A 12,818-nucleotide genomic window follows, 5' to 3' on the forward strand; every position below is an offset into this window, starting at 1 on the left:
AAAATACGCTGGCAGGGGAGGGTCATGCATCATTTGTGCCTGATTCAAGCATCTCCTCCACGTGATCGTCCCTTAAACAAAGCGCTGAGGTCTATAATCTCACCTCCCTTTCCTGTTCGTCCTAATTCAGGTCGATAAGAAGATCTCTGCTCCCCTCTGCAGATGCCAGGTTTTGGAGGAGAGAAAGCAATCACGAGCTATAGAGTACTGATAGTGAACAGCTCACAAGAGGCCAGAGCACCTTTAAATTTCTTCTCTTAAAAAAAAAAAAAAATACTTTAATCATTGTCCTTCAATTTAAAAAAAAAAAAAGTCAATTTTAGAAAGAGATGTTTTAAATAAATAAGGTTGGTGTTTACACTCCAAAAGTGTTACTGGAGATTTATTATTATTATTATTAATTAAGTGTTTTTTTATGGTAACATTGATTAACGAAATCCAATCGAGATTTTAGGTTACGCGTTCGAGAGCCCACTGTCAGTTACACGGGTTACGATGTGGGTCATTACATCAAAAATATGAAGCATAGTGGGCAATTTTTTTACTATTGGGAGATCTGAAAACCACCACCAAGAAATCCATATATGTGTAGATTTAGCTAAAATCTCAATTTATCTTAACCGCTTAAACATAATAGTTCAACTCCCTCAATATAAAAATCTGCCGTTTCCAGTCCTGCTCCATGAATAAGCTTTCTGTAATCCAGATGATGACAATTATGAAAGAGCCTGCAGATTTTACAAACAGAAGGTCAAATTCCAAAAAAAAAAAAAAAGCGTGACATTCCCCACAGTCTTCCTCTTTTTTTCTGAAAACTGCTCAGCCGTTAGTAGGTACATGTAAGAAGCACACCTGCTCCGAAGTCCCTGTAGTTTCGTTTTAATTTAAACCTGTTTAAATTAAGTTTAGCTCAAGGAACGGCACCGCAGTGCATGGGCTTGTCCAGAAAACATAGCAAAGAACACGGTATGATAACCAGATGCAAGAAAAAAATGCCTCCCGATTAGAAGGAAAGCTCATTAGACGGGGACATCCATCTATACTTCTTCAAGAAGACATCCACGAGCCATCAAGACAGAGTTTCACTTAATAAAGGAAAGGGAGGAAATATGCAAGGTGGTTTTTTTTTTTTCAATATTTAGCTTATCGATTCATGAATCAAAAAAAAAAAAGAAACTATAATTACATCCGGTTCTATCAGAACCTAGAGATTTCTTTCACACCACCTTTTGTGTGGTAGACAAAGCTTTCTTCCAAAGAAAATTCACTTTAAAATATCCCAAAAGAGATCAAATATTCGCAAGATTTGGTGCTGTTGAATGCTTGCCGTGGGCCAAATCGCACAATTAGGATCAGTCACTTTAAGTGCTGAAGTCGTGGAATGCCTAACAGATCGCTTTAAAATGTGAGCAGTTTTTAAAAGTCGTCCTTAATTTTCCATTATGACTGCACTGAGTGCCACTGTGTCCATCCATTCAGGGAGAGAGTCTTTGGTCCGGAATGGGGACAGATGTCTGCTCGCCACTCCGTTCCACGTTTATCCTCAGAGACGTACATCGGGACTCTAGAATACACCATGGTTCAACTTTCTTCCTAAAGGTGTTTATTTTTATTTCCAGACCAAATGACGAGGGCTCCTTTTGGTTTCTTAATTATTTTATTAAAAACACACACACTCACACACACATACACACACACAGATGGAGCCCAAGGCCCCGACGATGTGTGTGCGTGTGTGCACACACGTGCGTGTGCACACGTGTGTGGTTTTCCTTAAGAAAATGAAACGAACCATAAAATAAGCCCTTAACAGGAACCTGAGAAATAAAACAAAATCATTTACAACGCATGGGATTTGGGTAGGATACGTCAAGATTAGATGGTTTAAGGAAGCTCCCCCGAATGTGGAAGCAATTATGATGAAACTCATGACTCATTAGCAAACATTCCACGTTGTGTTTCTCATTTCTGGGCCAACGTTAGTGGGAAAGACAGACTTCGGATTTAGATGCTTCGTTGGCTTCGGTCCGATTATAGGTAGTCGGACCAGACAGTGATATATAAAAAGCAAAGACTGCTCTGTTTGGAAGTTCCTTTGTCACATGCAGGCAATTTGGTCATTAAGGTAAAGATGGACCAAGTAACGTGGACAGTGGGTGGGTGGGCGGTGGGCGGGTCGTGTGTAACCGCCACGTGGATCCAAACTCACATGGTGGGTGCTGGTAAGGGTGTCGCAAGCTCGCTGCTTGGTATGCGAAATGGCTGGTAAAGTCAAGTACCCTGTGCGTAATGGGAACCAGATGTCGGACAGAGAGAGAAAAATATTTCACAGCAATAAATGTGACATTGACTCTGGAAGGGTTTACCGCCCACGAAACAACTTCCCCATCTCGCTTTTCCGCATATCTTCACACGGTTGAAGTGGATCGCGTAAGAAACGATTTTCCCGTTTTGAAAGCAAAAGCGCGTGGCTTGCCACGAGGTTCTCAAACGCATGCGTCGGGAGAAGGGAGAGCGGGGAAAAAGGTATCATGGAATTCGTTCGTTTACGAAAGCGCCGTGCTCAGCGATGCAAAATATATTTTTGTGTGTGCATGCGTGTGCGTGTGTGTGTGCATGCGTGTGGCAAATACAGCATGCCTCCTCCTGCCCTTTAGAAACTTAAAATATATGAGATGCGATGAGATGTACGCAGCTGTTTGGGGACACGGCTAAAGCAAGCCCTGGAAAAGACGCACAAAGTGCTCTGAGAATTCACGGGAGAAGGAGGGAATTCCCACAGCTGGCAGGTCCTTCTCGGGGTCCCCCATGCATCCCGTTCTCTGCACCGCACCACGCTGTCCTGGAGAAGGCCGTCCGCCCTCTGGCCTGGCTGCTCCGTGGTCTCCCCACAGCCACCCTGGGGCAGCCCTGGCTTTGCTGCAGGTGGCGGCTCAGTCAGAATCCCCGAGGCCACCTGGAGAGCGAAGCGTCCCAGTGACGAAGTTGCAAGGCCTGGTGACGTCTTCCCGCTTTGCCGTTGACTGGGTGCAGCCTTGAGGACATCGCTGACCCAAGCCTCCTCCTACCTGCATGTTCTTGTCTGTAAAGTGAAGATGCTTTAAGTGCATGTCTCGTGGGCCGGGTGAGAGGATTTAATGAGATCCTGCCCGTAGCATGTTTCTCAAGGTGCTGCCATTGAGCCAAGCGAGGCCCTGTCGGCAGAAGCTCTTCCAGCTGTTCTCAGATGAATCACCAGATCCAGTTCTTACAGGACAAAACCTGAAGTCCTGAGGCTGACACGTGATATGGTAGCTCCAGGTCCCGATCCCATCGGATCGAATCCTAAGGAAAGAGCGGGTAGTGACTTAGCTGGCGCGTGACGGCCACCCGTGGTCCAGTTAGCTGGAGCCAGAGGCTCGCGTCCTCCAACAGCCGATTCTAAGGCAGGGAAGGAGCCCAACCTACCTGAGGATTAAAAAAAAAAGAAGAAGAAAATGAATGTCTAGAATGGGTATATTTGAAGACTTAAAGGTCCCGAGGAAGAGGAAATGTGTCTTTAGTGCTGATGGGAAATAGGAAAACCTCAGATTAAAGATTAAATCTCAGATAAAAGATTAGCAGCTAAACAGCGAACACCACCAAGCGAGGCCTTGGGCATCCAGGAGGATGTCCGAGCTGTATCTCATGGAGATGCTGGGGCCTCGGGTGCACCAGGGCCCTTTGCCCTGTGACACTGAGCTGGGTGAGTGGCAGGTCAGACAAGTCAGAACGGAGAAGAAAGCCAGGAGCCACACGGAATAGAAGATACGGTTTTAGATGTCAAGAGACGCATAAAAAAAAAATTGTTTTTTTAAAGCAAACGAAACCACGTATTTCAAGCAGTCGGGTGAGGATCGGGACAAGGAAAGGCAGGGAGAATTCACTGGTCCGAAAAATGGCGACGGACTGGCAAAGAGGCTAGCGAGGAGAGTGGCAGATGAGTCTTCTTCGGCCACAGGAAGGATGAGGCGACGGCCCCAACGGAGACAGAGATGGAGAGAATTTTAGGAGCATCAGAGACTAACGTAACTGAGAGAAAAGACAGTCAATAGGACCAGGGCAGGGCAGGGGAGAGAGGAGACAGGGAACAGGAAGATCAGATACTGACGGCAAACATTTGGGCGTGAACACGACAGCCACCCCCGAGTGCCTCCAGCGTCCCCCCGAATGGCAGGTGGCCTCTGCGTGTTCATCTCGTGTCCCTCTCCACCGTGCTCTCCTGAAGACTAGATATTTCGCTGCTTTTCGTTGATTACTTAATTCACTTCTAGCTCAGACTAGACAGGAAGCTCTTGGAGACCGGGCGGGGCAGGGAGCGGCCGACCTCACGATCGCACACGGTAGCAGTTTTCGGTCACGTCCGCAAGGCTTTTCACGCTCCTCGGGTCCAAGGGAGGGGTCTACGTGCTGTCCCCTCGAATCCGAGCTGACCTTAGTGACCGGCGGACCTAGTGACTGGAGTATGTGCCTTGGCGGGGCCTTAAATTCAACAGGGGATAAAGGAAGGCAACTTTGTGTCTTGATTGTCTTCCTCTGCTTATTACCTTCCATTATTTTTTGTTCCATGGTCGGGACCTCCTCCCCAGTCTTCTCTCTCTCTCTCTCTCTCTCTCTCTCTCTCTCTCTCTCTCTCTCTCTCTATTTCTGCCAGCGCAGGCAGAATTCTCCCCCTTCATTTTAGCGCCCTGACAGGTTGCAGAAGACAGACAGACAGACAGACGTATCATCCAGGTAGCCAGGGCTCTCTGCATCCCTATAAAAGGCCTTAGTCTCCCCTTTCTTGGCATTAAAAAATAAGACACGCAAATCGTTTTTAAATGGTTCTCCTTTTCCCGTTCTTTACTGACTTTGCCCCTCCCTCCTGAATGATCTTTGAGTCTCACGTGTACTTTTCAGGTTGTAAGAACTAAGAACGGGCTACTCTCCCCGGTGACGACCTTGGCTGTAATGTCGCTCTCATCTGGACAGTACCGCTATGTCAGTCACCTTCGGATCCCGTAGCCGTCCCACCCATCTGAGTCCCAACAGTCCAGGGGGTCTGCAGGCGGCAGCTGCGTCAGGCAGAAAGCAGGGTGGTCCAGGGGATCTGCAGCCCCCAGTGGGGCCTTAGATGAGGGGTGCCCGGAGACCCGCCTGGCTGGCCGTGGTCAGAGAGGGCGTGTTGTGTGGAACGGTCACCGAGCAGCAGATGAGGGACAGGCAAACTCTAGACCAGAACCTGTCCCCATCTGTGCCGTCCCTCGGGAGTCGCCTGAGCCTCCGCCTCAGAATGCCGCCTGTGGCACCCCAGGTGGGCGCACCCTGACAGGTTCGTGGCCGGGCACAGATGCGCAGGCCTGCTCGGCGGAGCGGTGGAGGGTGGCGCCCCGGGATGGCAGCCACGGGGCCGTGAGGACCACGCGGGCAGCTGGCACCGGCGCCAGGCCGAGCGGTATCATCTCAGGTCAAGGAGAAAGCCCACAGCCCAGAATAGCTTCCTTCCCAGTTGCCACAGGGTCTAAAATTATACCATCGAAGATTTATTTCTTTGCACAAGTCACTGTCATCAGGGGCCAGTTTGGGGAGGTAGGGGACCCAGAAATGCCTTCGTATGAATGTGCAAGGGGTGGGGGGGAGGCGGGGAAGGAAAGGGGGGTGCCGAAAGGAGAGAAGCGAGACAAAGGAAGCGCTGGGAGGGATGAGAAAACGAAACTTCTCCTGTTTCAATTTTCTCCAGAAGGAGCCCGGCTGGCAGCTCCATCGTAAAGCCGAGGCCTGAGCCATTTGCCAGTAAATTTGAACCATGCATGTAAACAATTCTAATAATTTATTCCTTGAAATGCCTTTCTAATACATTATTATGCAGAGCCGCACATGCTTCTACTTCAAATTGCCTGCACGGGGAAAAAAAAAAAAAAAAAGTAAATTAAGGGGCAATTAGAAAAAAAACAACAAAAAGAGGAATTATGGTATCTGCTGATCGCACCGGGGGACACACGGAAGTTCCAGGCAGGTGATCAGATCATTCCAACCAGCCTCCATGTCTGGGGGGGAAGGTCACCCCAGAATCCAGGCAGTCCCTCTGTCTTATACATAGAAGTTTGGTTTACCTGACCCCATAATGTTAGCAGCAAACAGAAGAAAAGCAAACGATCACATTGGAAATTCACCTTTGTGGATCCCGCCATTTCAACAAGCAACAGCTCCATGGATCCCACCGTTAAAATCCTAAAAAAAAAAAAGAGAGACAAAAATTTCATTGAGGCACATCCCTCTGCTCAAGCCACCGCAGGGGTTGAAAGCACCACAGATACCAGTGATGAGCTTGAGACAGAGGCAGTAGGGAATGGAGAAAGTCAGGAAGGAGAAGGGAAAGTATGAAAGAGGAAGCTGAACGCTGAGACCTGATTTCCACAAAACTCACCAACGTTTCTGCACCTTTCGGCAGTTTAGGAAAAACTGCCACATAGCTACATGACCGTACCTCCAACCCTCCGGCCCCCATGAAAGAAGGAACTTTTGGTTTGGCCGAGGAATGAGGCGACTTGCTCAAAGTCCTACAGCTGGGGACACAGGCAAGTCTTGAAGCTGAGTGTAACTGACTAAATTCCCCGTTTTTTTTTTTTTTATCTCAGTCCCAGACAGTTGGCAGAGTTCGAGAGAACCTAGGCATTCGAGAAACGTTCGCCCCGGCTCTCTGCCTAACTGACTCCACGATTCCTGTGACTGAGATTTCCCTTCTCAACCTGGGTCCATTCATTCACTCGGCAAATAACAATGGCGTTTGGACTAGCGCTGCAGGCTATCACAAGTGCTGGAGCCACCTTCATGGGGACTTTGTGCAGATGACCCCTGGATGGCCAATCTCAACTGTCACCTTTTCGGAGGGCCACTCCCTGGCCATGCAGTCCGAACTCTGCCACCTTTTTGCAGCCACTCTTGTCTAATTTCCCTATGTTTCTTAAGGCCACCTGAAACCATGCCATTCCACATTAGTCACTCTTCTATTCCTCGTCTTTCTGCTCTAGAAAATTAGGTCCTACAGAACGAGGACCCTTGCTTGAACCTTGTTTCCAGTGCCTTCTCCGTGTTTTGCATGAACCGTCTCACCTGGGCGAGGTTATAAATGCCAAAACAGAAAAGCATGTGAAACAGATGGAGTATAATAATAATGGCAGAGAAAATATTCAGGAGAATCAAAAGCTCAATTGGAAATGCCCGTGCCACCTCCTGCCAGAACTAATGGCCGCCTTGTGATATTAAAAGGTAACAAATTGAAAATGAAGAGAATGGAGGACTTTCTCAAACGGCGTGCGAGCTACCTGTGGAATTCAGTGCCTCGGGGTGTTATCGAGGCCAAACGGTCTAAGCGAGATTCGAGAAAGGATTAGACATTTGTATGAATAGGAATAATATTGGCAGTAGCTCTAACTAGGTTAAAAAGTGACACGGCTCGTCCGCCTTGGGCTCCGGGGCATAACTGTTCACCAGCTGGGGCGAGGAAGGAATTCTCCCCCTGACCCCCACTCACCGCCACCCCACGGCAGAGCGTCGCGTGATTGGCCAGACGCACGGTGGCCCACGCTGTCACTGTGCAGTCATGTGTGGGGAGACCACTGCCCGGGGCAAGGTCTGCAGGAGACAGACCTGCGACTTCTGCACGTGACACTCCCGTCGTCTTGGGGGACCATCCGGAGTGGGAGACAGAGAACACGCACCCAGTCTTTTGGGATCTGTGCCTGAAAATACTTTCAATTTCAGAAAAAAAACAAAAAACAAAAAAACAAACAAGAAAAAAACCCAGACATAGTACAAGTCATTTTCTTCTTCTTGATGATGAAAACACTTCCAGGAAGAAAGCGAGGTTCTAGTCGCAAACTTAGCAGCACAGCTGATGGTCCCCTTTGTCATGGAGTCGGTCACGCTGCCAGCCACAGCCTGTGGTCCTCGGTGTCGTATGGCGTGCGTTGTTTTTTGTTTGTTTTTTGGTTTTTTTTAATCCTAAAACGGAAAACCCAAAAGGCACTCGTTAGCCGGGCATCGGAATACAGGCAGGCAAAATAACGTGTTGTCAAATTAAAGAAAACCCTGACGCCGAATTATTCCTCATGCTGACTTACTTCGCAAACCTTCTCTTTGCAAGCAAAAACAGAAAAGGGAAACTTAATTTAAATCCTCAAGCCGGCAGTGTACCTAATAGATTTCCAAGGTCCCCCACATAAAAGTAAATAGATATGCCACAAAAATGTCGTATGATATTAATAGATATGGTTTTTTTTTCTTCTGGAGAAAGAGAGACCATAAATGCCATTAATATTTCAAATATGTTCTCACACACACACACACACACACACACACACAAAGTTAAAAACTATTGGTCTAGATCACAGTCCACAAGAAAATTCTCAAGTCACTCTGGACAAAGTCCTTCCATCTAAGATTTTTCCCTCGTAAGGTTTGCTTCCTTAAATTGGTAATTAGATTTTTTTAGTATAAAATCGTACATATAGTATCAAATTCTCATCCACAGAAAAGACATTCAAACATCCCTGTTGCTTCAGATAGCTACCTGTCATTTTATCTAGTCAAGATAAGGCCTTTTTTGGGGCGGGGTGCGCTATTTTCTCTCGGTTTAAGTTTTCTTATTTCCTTCATGTGATTATCATACGACTAGAACTTGTCAGGTTTGCATTTGTTGGTGTTGGGTTGTTTTGGGTTGGCGGTGTGCTTTGTTTTATTATTATTATTATTATTATTATTATTATTATTATTATTATTTGGGGTGGTCGAAGTTTGTTTTTACTTAAAATTAACCACAGATCATGAGGAATTCCAAGTTAAAAATATAAGCCCAGCGGTTATGACTCTCCATCTACACCGCTACCAAATGAGTTTTCAAAAGGTTTTTGCCAACATCCCCTGTCACTTCAAGACAAGGGTATCGGATTCACTGTGACCTGGCGAACAATGGGAATTCCTATTTACCAGGAATAAAAAGAAAGAAAAAAAATGTAAAAATAACAAAAAGACGGTGTACACGTATGTTTTGTGTTTCTAGACCTAGAAAAATATATATATCTATTCTTTGGTGCAAATTTCTATTTCCTCAATGTCGGCCAGTTTTCTCCGAAACCCTTTCTCAAAATATTGCATTCAGCACCTCAGAAACGTGTCCCACGGCCCCGCGCTGTGTCGTGTCCTGGCGGAGTGAAGTCCCAGCGGCACGAGGAGCAGTTCCCTGGTTTTCCGCCGGGCGTCCAGTGGCCCCACGAAGACCCGCCGCTGGCACGGAGAACAGCGCACACGGGACAGTTCCCAGAGGACACGGGACCCGGGGAGGCCAGCACGTAAATATTTTCCTGCGAGGTGGAGTGATGTAGGACAACACAGCCCGCGTCTGACTGCAGAACGCAGCAGGTGTAACCCAAGGAGGCCTATCACCTGATCTCTGCGAGGGATCACAGTTGGCTTGGGCGGCTTGGCAGGAGACCTAAATAATACCGGGTTTTGTGGGAAGAAGAAAAAAAAAGAAAGAAAGAAAAGAAAAGAAAGCGAACACCTTGGCCTCAGGTCGTGAATGCGCCACACATGAAAGGTGAGGGATCGACCATGTTGACATGGTGACCAATTACAGGCTTTCTTTATCCCCACCCTTTTTACATCAATATCCCGCTGATGTCTTCTTTCTCTTCAAACAAGTTCTGAAGAGCCCCAAAAATGTATCTGGAATCTGTACGGGCGTCGTTTTACGAAGACCATGTCTGACCTCCCTCCCTGCTCATCCTGGAAATCTCTTCTGCGTGGCTGTCGCTTCTGAGGCTAGTTCCCCGGCTCCTCCCGGCTCGGTTACCGTGAAGGAGTAGTCACACGGCAGGCCACATCACGCTTGGGCTCTTTCAGCATCTGCGGATGGCGCGGCATTGTATGCTAAACTCCCAGATCTGAGAGGATGAATCACTCCAAGGACAGGGACCATCGTAGGCCACGGTGTTTAGTCCTGGCTCCATGGATAGCCGCCCACCTGGGGACGTAGCACACCTGCAGGCAGGTAACAGGGAAGATGGAATGCACTCGGCCTCCTGTCCCTTATTACCTGTGCGACCCTCTGCTAGCAATTAACCTCCCTGGGCCTCTGCACCTTCCGCTGTTAATATGGAGGTAGTAACAGGTGCCTTGCAGAGTCATTGTGGGAAAAGCACCAGCTCCTGGTACCCGGGAGATTTTTATTTTCACACACGCACGTGTGTGTACATCCATCAATACCTGTGCTTGCACCTGAGTTTTTGAAAATCGGTTACTCCTCTCCACCTTTACAGCTCACAAGGTGATTTTTGAAAAGTCCACGGAGAAAGGAAGGAAAGGAACGTATTTTCCTCTCCAACAAGAAAAAGCAATTAAACGTCAAATATTAACTGTTCCTGAGAGTAAATTTTTTTAATGGGTTAAAGGCTTGGCCATTATAGACCTCCAATATGCCATTTTTAAGAAAGGACCAGGTAATATTTTTTTTTAATTAAGTGGAAGATAAAATGCTAGGACCACTGATATCCATTCAGAAACCACTTTTTTCTCCATTTTCAGGCACCTCCCGATTGCATCATGGCTTTTAAGAGGCCCGATCTGTTTGACAGCACTTTATTTTAAACCCTCGCTCGTGAAAAGCGTTGATTTATGATCGGACTGATTAAAGCGATGATGGTGTCTTAAGCAATAACGGTTTCAATTATAGCGCTTTCACCAATGTGCATTATTCTAATTTGTTCTCTATTCCGTCCACAGTTTTAGTCACCCAGGAAGGGAGCGTGGGTAGGTGATGTCATTTCGAAAAGGCCCCAAAGTTAACATCAGAAAGGAACGTGCCGACAGATGGGGAGCTGGACTTTTTCTGGACGGTGCGAAAATTATCGTATTTTAACACGGTCTAACTCGAACGACTCCTCACTGACCCCCACCGCATGTCGTCAGGGTATTTAGAGTTCCCGGCGTGACCTGTTCCCACGAGAGCACCTCACACAGGCGGGAATGTCCCCCCCCCCCAAGTTTTGTACGTAGCATCTCCCCTTCTGTGGGGCTGAGGAAGACAGCTAAGCTCACCCTTAGAGCCTTAACTCATTCAAACTCATCGATAAAACACAGGTCGAAGATTCTCTCCCCACCTGGGGGCCTGCCCCGCGGATGAGGCCAAGAGAGTGAAGTCAGCCTAGAGGCATATATATGCCCAGGGATGGTGGCAATAGGAAAGGCACCCCGTGGGATGTGGGCAGCTATTCTTGGGGCCCAGCCTCCTGTCTCCAGTGGCCATACACCTTCGGATTTTTTCAAAAGAATCCAGAAATCCATATCGTTACGTGAAGTTGAAGTTTCTCGACTTCTAAAGATTAGACAAACGCTGGCCAAACCCAGCCCGTAGGCCACCCGTACATTCTAGTTGATCCAGTTATTGGAGGGAAGCTAGATCCCACTACTTTTTTTTTAACGGACAGCGTGTATTTATTTGGCCAGTCCATAAACGTTTCATGACAATCTATCGTATGCTAAGAACCACGTGCTAGGCATTGGGAACACAAAATAAAGAATGACAACCATCATCGGGCAGCAAGGAGCTGACAAGCTAGCGTTTATATATGTGAACTGTGAAGGATTTCGGGTTTGAAAATTAAGGAGACACATAACCTAACATTGAAGCTCCGGCCCTCACACTGATTTTTAATCTCCTTTGCTTTTCTGCACATACATTAGTTTGTCTCTTTGCTCTATTGTGAAACTCCGTTGGAATTCGTCGCCACTCTCATGAATACCGAAGTCCACAGAGGACACAGTCCCATTAAAACCCCCGACTGCAGTTGTCAGGGAAAATTCCTCGACAGTTTTTCCCCCACCAAATCAGCTTTCCAGATTTCTTGCTTCAGTTTCAGTGAACTGGATTCTTGCCTGACTTCATTCTGTGCTGCTATGGTTTTTACGAAAGCCGAGCATTAAATGATTTCTGCGTTCATCTCTCTGGGACGTCACCTTGCTAATTTTTGAAACGTTTTGGGAGGGAGGGGAACTTAGGAAGTCCCAAGACGCGAAGGAAAGCATTCGGGTCCAGCCATGAGAATTTTCAGATTAGCGCTTGAAAAACGAGGAACCTGATTGCTTTATCGGAAAAAAAAAAAAAAAAAAAAATCGAAGTTAAGATTCTTTCTTTTTAAGCGTTGTAATTATTTCTCAGGCTTCTCCTTGAAATGTCTTCAAAGTGCCTCCGAACGGACAGTTCGTTACAGGCAGTCCCATTTCCTTCTGTCCATTTGTTTGTTTGTTTGTTTGTTTGTTTTGGGGGTTAATACATTTATTGGTACCCATTTTATAGAGTTCGATGAAATAATCTATAAGTATAAAAGCATTTTTCTTTGGGCTATCACCCTGGTCCATGTAAATACTCAGCAGTCAGAGTCACCTGTGAGAAGCTCTCCAATCACACTGTTAGGTTGACAGACCTGAACAGACACATTTCATTCGACAGTGGCACTTACGTCCTCGAGCAGCCGGTCCAGTGGCTTTGGAATAAGCCACGTCCTCACTACCGATCTCTTTCATCCTCTCCTCCCTACCCCCTTAGCAAACTCCTGTTCTTCTCCTCAGCCGCCGTTAAATCATGGCGAACATGCTCTAACTGCCCCGGCCGCTGGGTGTTGGGGGACATTTTGGGGAACGGTAAAAACGAACCTTCGCGTTCGCTTTACGCGGCGGGCCAGTCCCCCCAAGGTCACCGGCTTTCTCTGTTAGAAGCTGCTCTGGGCGGTTCTTCTACAGCCCCATTGGACAAGGGTCCGATG

At 47.2% G+C, this 12,818-nt stretch overlaps 1 long non-coding RNA gene across 8 annotated transcripts in view; it reads right to left on the bottom strand.

Annotated features, from left to right (window-relative positions):
* Positions 1-282: 282 nt before the first annotated feature.
* LOC107509364 overlaps positions 283-12,818 on the bottom strand; it is a 40,836-nt gene continuing 28,300 nt past the window's right edge. Inside the window, exons 2-5 of one of the 8 annotated variants that reach the window (XR_004954351.1) lie at positions 9,161-10,038; positions 7,532-8,001; positions 6,171-6,228; positions 283-3,447 (exon numbers count right to left, since the gene is read on the bottom strand). This is a non-coding gene — a long non-coding RNA (uncharacterized LOC107509364). Of the gene's footprint in view, positions 3,448-5,810; positions 6,229-7,531; positions 8,002-9,160; positions 11,706-12,818 lie in introns of those variants that run through there. The other 7 variants (XR_001596517.2, XR_001596516.2, XR_001596518.2 and 4 more) reach the window with 7 other exon arrangements.

The sequence above is a fragment of the Rousettus aegyptiacus genome, unplaced genomic scaffold, assembly GCF_014176215.1.
Source record: "Rousettus aegyptiacus isolate mRouAeg1 unplaced genomic scaffold, mRouAeg1.p scaffold_m13_p_14, whole genome shotgun sequence".
Lineage (NCBI taxonomy): Eukaryota > Metazoa > Chordata > Mammalia > Chiroptera > Pteropodidae > Rousettus > Rousettus aegyptiacus.